Below are 8091 nucleotides of genomic sequence, written 5' to 3'. Positions count from 1 at the left end.
TCTGTCCAGGGACCGCAGCCGGGGGACGATGGCAAAGCGGCTGTGGCACGCGCGCCGTGTCCCGCTGCCCCTCGCCCCGTCCCGCGGGCACCCCCTGCCCCACGTCCCCCTGGGTTCTGCTGGGACCTGGCACAGCTGCGGAGGCAAAGACCCCCCAGCACTGTTTGCCCTCTTTCTGCCCGTTTCCCCCCCCCCCAGAAACAGCCTGTCAGAAGCTGACGGGAGATAGATAATCTAAAGAAATAATATAATATAATAATAATATAGATAATCTAAAGAAATGATATAATAATAATATAGATAATCTAAAGAAATGATATAATAATAATTTAGATAATCTAAAGAAACGCTCGCAGCTCACAGCAGCCCGGACATGAACTGATGGGAGGCCTGACAGCAAGCTGCTCATCGTCCCCCCCGCCAGCGGCAAGTGTCCCACCAGTGCTTGGAGGAGATGGGTGCATGGGCGAGGGGAGGCAGGGGACTGCGGGGGGTCCCCCCACACGCCTGCGGGAGGCCAGACCCCGCGCTGCGGCGGGCACGCATCCTGCCCATCGCTGCCCCGGGGACTCCGCTGGGGACAGGTCCCTGGGGACATCCCGGTGCCTGCGGCCCCACGCGCTGGGCGCTGGCAGGGCTGGCTGGTTTCACCCCGTTGACGCCTTTCAGCCCTGGGGCTGAACGCTGAGGGTGCCAGCGGGGTGCTGGGGACGGGCGGCCTGGGTCTGCTGGCTCGGGGTTGCGGGGGGCAGGGGTCACCCCTGCGTGGGGGGCAGTGGGGTGGAAAACGAACGCCTGGGGTGCGGCACCACGTGCGTGAGTCTCGCGGGGCTGTGTCCGTGCCCCTTGCAGTGGGTGGCGGGAGGAGGGGGTGCTGGCACAGCGCGTCTGTCTGCCTAAATCGGGTCTTTGCATGGATGAGACTCGTTGGATGCTCCCGTGCTGGAGGCCAGCGGTGCGGTGTAACGAGGCCGATCCTGCTGGGGCTCCGCACCGTGCCGCCAGCCCCGGGCAGGGACGGGGAGAAGGGGCTGTCTGGAGCTGGGCGAGAGCACGTGCACAGATCCCGGCCGGAGCCTCGGGGAAGCCTGAACCTCCCTCTCCCCAGGAAGCCTCCCCAGTTCAGCTGTGGAAGGAGCTGGTTCAGCACCCGCACTGAGCTGCACAGCACCACGGGCATGCGGCACACGGCTGCACGGGTTGGGTGAAGGATGGGACCCCCGATGTGAAGCTACTGGAGCTAACAGAGAGAGTCCAGTGGAGGGCTATGAGGATGAGGAGGGGACTGGAGCATCTCTCCTACGAGGAGAGGCTGAGGGAGCTGGGCTTGTTCAGCCTGGAGAAGAGAAGGCTGAGAGGGGACCTTAGAAATGCCTCTAAATATCTGCAGGGTGGGGGTCAGGAGGACGGGGCCAGACTCTGCTCAGTGGTGCCCAGCGACAGGACAAGGGGCAACGGGCACAAACTGAAGCAGAGGAAGCTCCAGCTGAAGATGAGGAAGAACTTCTTCCCTCTGAGGGTGACGGAGCCCTGGCCCAGGCTGCCCAGGGAGGCCGTGGAGTCTCCTTCTCTGGAGATATTCCAGCCCTGCCTGGACGCGGTGCTGTGCAGCCTGCTCTGGGTGACCCACAGAGGGCCCTTCCAACCCTGCCATGCTGGGATTCTGGGATTCTGTGGGTCGGGTGAAGGATGGGACCCCCGATGTGATGCTTGGATCAGAGGCAGCTGTGGTCTGGGTCACAGAGCAAGGGGTTATTCCGGATGCGTGCTCGCCCAGGGAAAGATTCAGGCCCAGGAATCGGAACCCCCTCCCGTTCGCAGTCTGTCCCCCGCTCCCCAGATCGCTCGGTCCCAGGCGGGAGCGCGCTGCGGGCGCCGTACGGGCCGCCAGGGGGCGCCGCTGGGCTGCGGCGGGCGGGCGGGGAGCAGCTGGGGGGGCGAGAGAGCCCACAGCTGGGCACAGCTGGGTGGGGGAATAGACCGCAGCTGCGCACAGCTGGATTGGGGGGAGAGAGCCGGCAGCTGGGCACAGCTGGATTGGGGGGAGAGAGCCGGCAGCTGGGCACAGCTGGATTGGGGGGGGAGAGAGCCGGCAGGTGGGCACAGCTGGATGGGGAGAGCCTGCAGCTGGGTACAGCTGGATGTGGGGGGGAGAAGACTGAGCCCGCATCTGGGCACAGCTGGATGGGGAAAGTGTGCAGCTGGGCACAGCTGGATGTGTGTGAAGACAGAGCTCACAGCTGGGCACAGCTGGAGGGGGGGAGAGAGAGCCCACAGCTGAGCACAGCTGGATGATGGAAAGCCCTCGACTGGGCACAGCTGGATGTGGGGTGAGGGAGCCTGCAGCTGGACATAGCTGGGAGGGGGACACAGCTAGGTGGGGGTGCAGCCGCGCACAGCTGGATGCAGAGAGCGCAGCTGGGCACAGCTGGACTCTGTGGGGTGCAGGCAGGGGCGGGCAGCACTGGGGGATGCAGCACAGCTGGGATACAAGCAGGAGAGGGCAAAGGTGGGGGGGGGAAATGGCACAGAAGCAGGGACCAAGCACTGCTGGGGGTGCACAGCTGGAGCTGGGTCACAGCTGGGGAGCAGCTGGGGTGGCTGTGGCACAGCTGGCAGCCATGGGGCATCCGAGGCCCGTGAAGGTGAGGGTGCTTGTGGCTGCAGCATCCACAGCTGGAGCACATCTGGGCGGCAGCAGAGCTGTCAGCCACGGCCCAGCGGCAGCACGCACAGCTGGCGCTGCGCACTTCTGGTGGGGTGCCCACCTTGGGGGGCACAGGGCCCAGGTTACAGCCAGTGGCTCCCACAGCCGCCGCGGCTGCCCTGGGCTTGGGCTCCCCTCCCCAGGGACCCGCAGGTGGGGTGGGGCCTCTGCTTGCTGGGCTGCGGCTGAGCTAATTAGCAAGGAACTGAAGATAGGCAGGAAGACTGTTTCTCATTAAGATCCTCTCATTCAGCCTAATTTCCGTCAAAACCAGTCACTCACCCACCCAGATGCACAGCGGAGTAATTTTGCTTGTCGTCCCTGTGGTCTCGCACCTTGCTCTCGTCCCGGCTCCTTCACCGGGGTCCCTCTGGTCTTCTCCAGCCGCCGTCTCCCAGGAGGGAGCAGCCCTGCCTGAAGAATGACTCCCACCCTTTGTGTCTTAGCGGGTGAGCTTCTACATTGAAACCAGTGTTGTTTACTCGCGCTCAGCATTAGAGTCAAGAGCTGGTTCCCAGAGGACTCTCCTGGATACACTGGCCAAATGAGGAATCATCTCCTGTAATTACATTTCTGGGACAGGAGATGTTTTCTGATTCATTTAATATGTGCCACGCTGCATTTGTTTCACATCAGATATGTAACAGAAGCCCTATTACCTTAAGAGTACTGCTGTTATCAAGTACTGACTTAATTACAACTTTATCTAAAAATAGATCAAGTTCACTTGACAGAATCCATCTTTCTGGCTCCCCTGCTGCTCCACGTTGTTTCCTCCCTTCAGCTCCTGCTCCACCGAGCCCAGCACCAACCCGCTGCCACGGCCTTCTCCCGAGAGCACAGCGGGCTGGCAGGTCGTCGCTGCCGAGGGCCCGCGGCACGCTCGCTTCTCACTCGTCCCGCTCTTCCAAAGCCCACCCGACACTCACGCGAGAGCCCGGCAGGCTCCTCGGGGCTCGGTGACCCGGCTCTGCCCGCTTGCAACCTCTCTGACTTTGGGAGCTGCCCGCACCCCGGGAGTTCCTGCCGGCAGGGAAGCGGTGCATCGCCCGCTGCCTCTCACATCTGCGCTTTTCCAAGCTGCTTTTGTTGACCAAACCCGCCCAAGGTAAGGCCCGTAGCTGATATCTGCTCGTTATCATCACTTTCCTCTTTCCTCTGATTGTTGTGTGGTTTCCACAGCTCTCGTAGCTGCCCCCGCCACTTCCCTGGAAGCCAAGCCAAGGCAGCTTTCTTCCCGCTTGGGGAACTGCTTTGCTAGCCCCAGCGGTGCCCGTCACCGTCAGCGGTGGCTCTGACAGAAAGGTGGAGAAGTCCTGTCTACCCACGGCCCCGTCAGAGCGTGCACCGCCAGAGCTGTCCCGGCTGGTCCCCGCGCCGTGCGGGGTCACCGTGCGAGAGCCGCAGCTCCTGGGCGGGAGGGAAACCCCGCGCCCGGGAAGAGCCACCCTCTCCGGACACGTCCTGTGCCATTTCCCACCGCCTGCCAGTGTCTCCCACCCGCACCCATCCTGCCTTGGGAAGGGCTCCCCACGCAGCAGCCGCTTCCGGAGCTGCACGAGGACCTTCCCAGGGGGGCTCGCTGGGGCCCATCTCCCCAGAGCCCCCCGGCACCCAGCCCAGCCCGCCGGCTGCACCGGGCGTCAGCCCAGCGCCCGCAGGAACCGGGCAGCAAACTCCTCGAAATACTTTTTGCTGCATCTGGGAAGCGCGCGACGCTGATCACCAGCCCTACCACGTTCATATTTTACTGACTGGTTTTAATTTTATTTCCCACATGTTTGACAACGGAAACAGATTTTTCTTTCCTCGTTTCGGCGTAAGCAGCCTGCGGTCCTGCGGTGCCGGCGGGGCTGCGGGTGCTGAGCGCAGGCGCTGTGGGGGTCCGGACCTGGCAGGATGGCGCTGGGAGGTGACACGGACGTACAGGCTTGGAGGAGCATCCCTGGCTGATCACAGAATCACAGAATGGTCGGGGTTGGCAGGGACCTCTGTGGGTCACCCAGCCCAACCCCCTGCAGGAGCAGGGTCACCTACCGCAGGCTGCACAGGACCTTCTCTTGCTTTTCTGCCTAAGAAGGTTTTTGCCCCCTGCCTGGGTGTTGGGGAGGGGTGGGAGGGCAGCCCAGAGACCCCAGCATGGTGGCTCGCTCAGGGCCATTGGCTCCGCTCATCACAGCGTTGGATTTTCTGATCTGAACCCTGGGCAGCAAACAAAACGGGCTTCAGTGTCTGGGGGCTGCTCCAGGAGATACCTCACTGCCCAAAATCTCCAAGAATTCCTGATTTCGTCTTTGTCAGCTCAGCCACTTGTGCAAACAGTGTCGGCCAGGGCTGGCCACACAAAGCGAGGTCGGCCGTCAGCCGTGCTCCTGGAACAGCGGCACTGGGAGCAGGCACAAAGACAGCTCTGTCTGTCCCCTTCGCTGGCATCCTGGCAATTAACCCGGAAAATCGCAGCTTGCCCTCGTCTCGGGCGCTGAGCGCGGGGCTGTGCGGTGTGCGGGGGGCTGTCCTGGCCGGGGGGGCTGGCTGGCCGTGGCCCCGGCCGCGTGGGGACATGGAGCGGCCAGTGTCCGGCTGGGGAACTCGCCTGCTGCCAGGGGAAGTGAGGAAAAGCATTTGGGTTTTTACACTGGATTATTATTAAGGAATATGTGCCCAGAAAAGAGCAAAATTAGGAGTCACCTTGGATCAAATGTGGGCGACCTGACGTAAAGATTGACAATATTTTTTGGTGTATTTGATTTTTTTCCCCAAAAAGATTTCAGGCAAAACCTCTGGTCCTGCATGGCCAGGCAGCCACAGCTGCGTGGCCCCAGGGCAGGGCTCGCTCCGGACCCTCCCGGCTTTTGGCTTGGCACCGCGCTCGGCTTTTAAACACCGCCTGCGCCAAACCCTCCTCTCCTGGGGTCTGCTCCAGCTTTGCTGTTGCCCGCACGCCCCGGCCCGAGGTGCTACGTCTGGCGGGGAGCAGTGTGCCGGGCGCTGGGGGGGGCCGTGGGGACCCCAGCCCTGCCCTGCCAGGCTCCTGCTGTAAATAACAGCCCGGCCAGGGCTCAGCACGGCCGCTGCGGGAAGTGTTGGGTGAGCTGGATGATCTGCGGGCGAAGGCTGTGACGGTCCTCTTCGGTACGCCGTGGTACTGTTATCATAAAATCCAATAATTGCGTGCCCAGACTGGGCCGATGTGCCGGCACAGGGAAGTGCTCTTGAATAATTAAGAAATATTCTGTATTTGATTTGCCACTGTACTTCCCACAGATCAAATTAGTGAAAGATGAATTCAATTTCAAAGTAATCTTCAAAATCTTTGGGTTTGTTCTTTTGATTTTTTTTGTTTCATCTTCTACTGTGTAAAGTCACAGGAAAACCTCACTACAGCTAATAAAGGCATAATGAGCAAGAAAAGTAGTGACACAAAAACGGAGGCAATGGGAAAGAATGTAAGTCATGTTTAAACAGTATTGTAGAAAATACAGGTCATGCAAGTCGAACCCACTAGGAAACAAATATTTAATTGTACAGCAAATAGCATATTTTTATTTTAAGAGAGGCCCGTTTCAAACTGTATCTCACAAGCCAAGTGAATAAAACAGGCACGCAACCGGCTCGCACACACCCCATGACCTCCTGCGTTCTGCCGCGGCAGGGGGAAAGCAGAAACCCAGTCTGGAGAGGAAAAATAGGGCCAGACCCGTGAATGAGGAATGGTTACTGGCTTCAGAGAGACAGCTTCGTAGGGAAACGGACCACTGCTCTCCCAGGAACCCGAATGAGAAGCCACAGCAAAGCAGGCTTGGAAAGGAGAGGGTTGCAGGGGGGCGGGCGACTCGGTGCTGACCCCTGGAAGCTGACCCTCAGCCAGGCTGCACGTCTCCACTGTGGGCGCAGGCAGAGCAGGCAGCGATGCCCGTGGGACCTCCCGGGGCCGCAGCAGAGCCAGGCGCAGGCAGAGCAGGCAGCGATGCCCGTGGGACCTCCTGGGGCTGCTGGCGTGCCCTGCGTGCCCTTGCAGCAAGTAGCAGATGAGGAGCTCTCCAGTCACTTACTGTTTTTAACAGCAAGTGAAATTGCTCCAATCATCAGTATCTTATCTGCGTGCTTCAAGGGCACGTCCTCGGCAAACACTGCCGTGGAAGCAAACACGGTGCAGCGACGGGGTTTGCTGCGGCAAGGTGAACGCAAGGAGCTGGATCTCTCATTGCACTCCTGCCCCGATGGCTGTTTGCCGGGATGCGCTGTGCAGCGTGAGGACATGTCACGCCATAACCTTGAACAGACAAAATAATATGCCTGGAAAAATAATTGCGACGATGAGGATAATTTTGTTCTCCCGCTCCCACGGCTGCACGCCTCACGCGCAGCTTCAGTCCCCTTGTTCCCCAGAAGCACAGCGAGGCCACCGTACCTGGCTGTGGGGACGGGCAGGATTTCTGGCTGGGGGATACATTTACGTGCTGACACGGTAAAAGTGGGTTGAGCGAGGCACCAGGATCCGGCCGTGCCTCCACTGCAGGCGTCGCTGAAACAGCACCGTCAGTCCTTCTCCGTCTCCTTGGAGAGCTCTGGGGTGTCCAGAAGCAAACCACCACAGATGGGTGGGTGTTGGTACTTTACTGAGCTTGACATCTCCCTACAAACAGTTTAGCACAGTCTGAGATTTGCTGGCACTCTGTCCCACCGCACGCCGCTCTCGAGGGCTGCTCTCTCACAGCGTCCTCTCGGTGTGCAGCAAAACACGGTCTGCATCCCCCTGGTTGCTCCCAGTGCCACGCTGCGGTCCCAGCTCCCCAGCTGCCACGAACGCCCAGCTGCAGGCAGCGAGAAGCAAAGCTGAGCTTCAGCCTCTGACCATCTCGGCTCAGAAGAAGCCACCTCCCTGGAGCGGGATGGAACGTCCCTGCGCCCAAATCCGCGCTCCCTGCCTGGCTGCAGCGTGGGCGGCCGGACGCGGGACAGGGGCTGGCACACCTCCCCGCAGGGCAGCTCCTCGTCTTCCTTCTTCAGTTCATTGACCCGACAAAATGCAAATCTGTTTCCTGGTTCTTCTTTTCTTGTAAGCCAGCCCGGCTGCAGCGTCTCCGTTCCTCTCGCTTCCCGCTCCCCTCGGCCGCTGGCGTGGGCACGGGGCATGGCGATGCCGGGGGGCTGCAGCCTGCGGCACAGCCGGGCAGAAGGAGCCGCAGCCTCCGACTCCCAGCCCCAAGAGCAAATCCCTTTGTCTGGCTTGCCGGGCAAAGCTGGGAGAGTTAGTGGGGATTTCCACAGGGTTTTGGAGAAAACATTAGCTACTTCTGAAGATATTTTTATCCAGGAAAGGCAGTGGCCTTACTGTAATTATGAAAATTAAACAATTTCCACTGAAGCCAACAGGAGGGAGT

Source organism: Opisthocomus hoazin, chromosome 22, assembly GCF_030867145.1.
Source record: "Opisthocomus hoazin isolate bOpiHoa1 chromosome 22, bOpiHoa1.hap1, whole genome shotgun sequence".
NCBI lineage: Eukaryota > Metazoa > Chordata > Aves > Opisthocomiformes > Opisthocomidae > Opisthocomus > Opisthocomus hoazin.
This window is presented reverse-complemented; position numbering follows the sequence as displayed.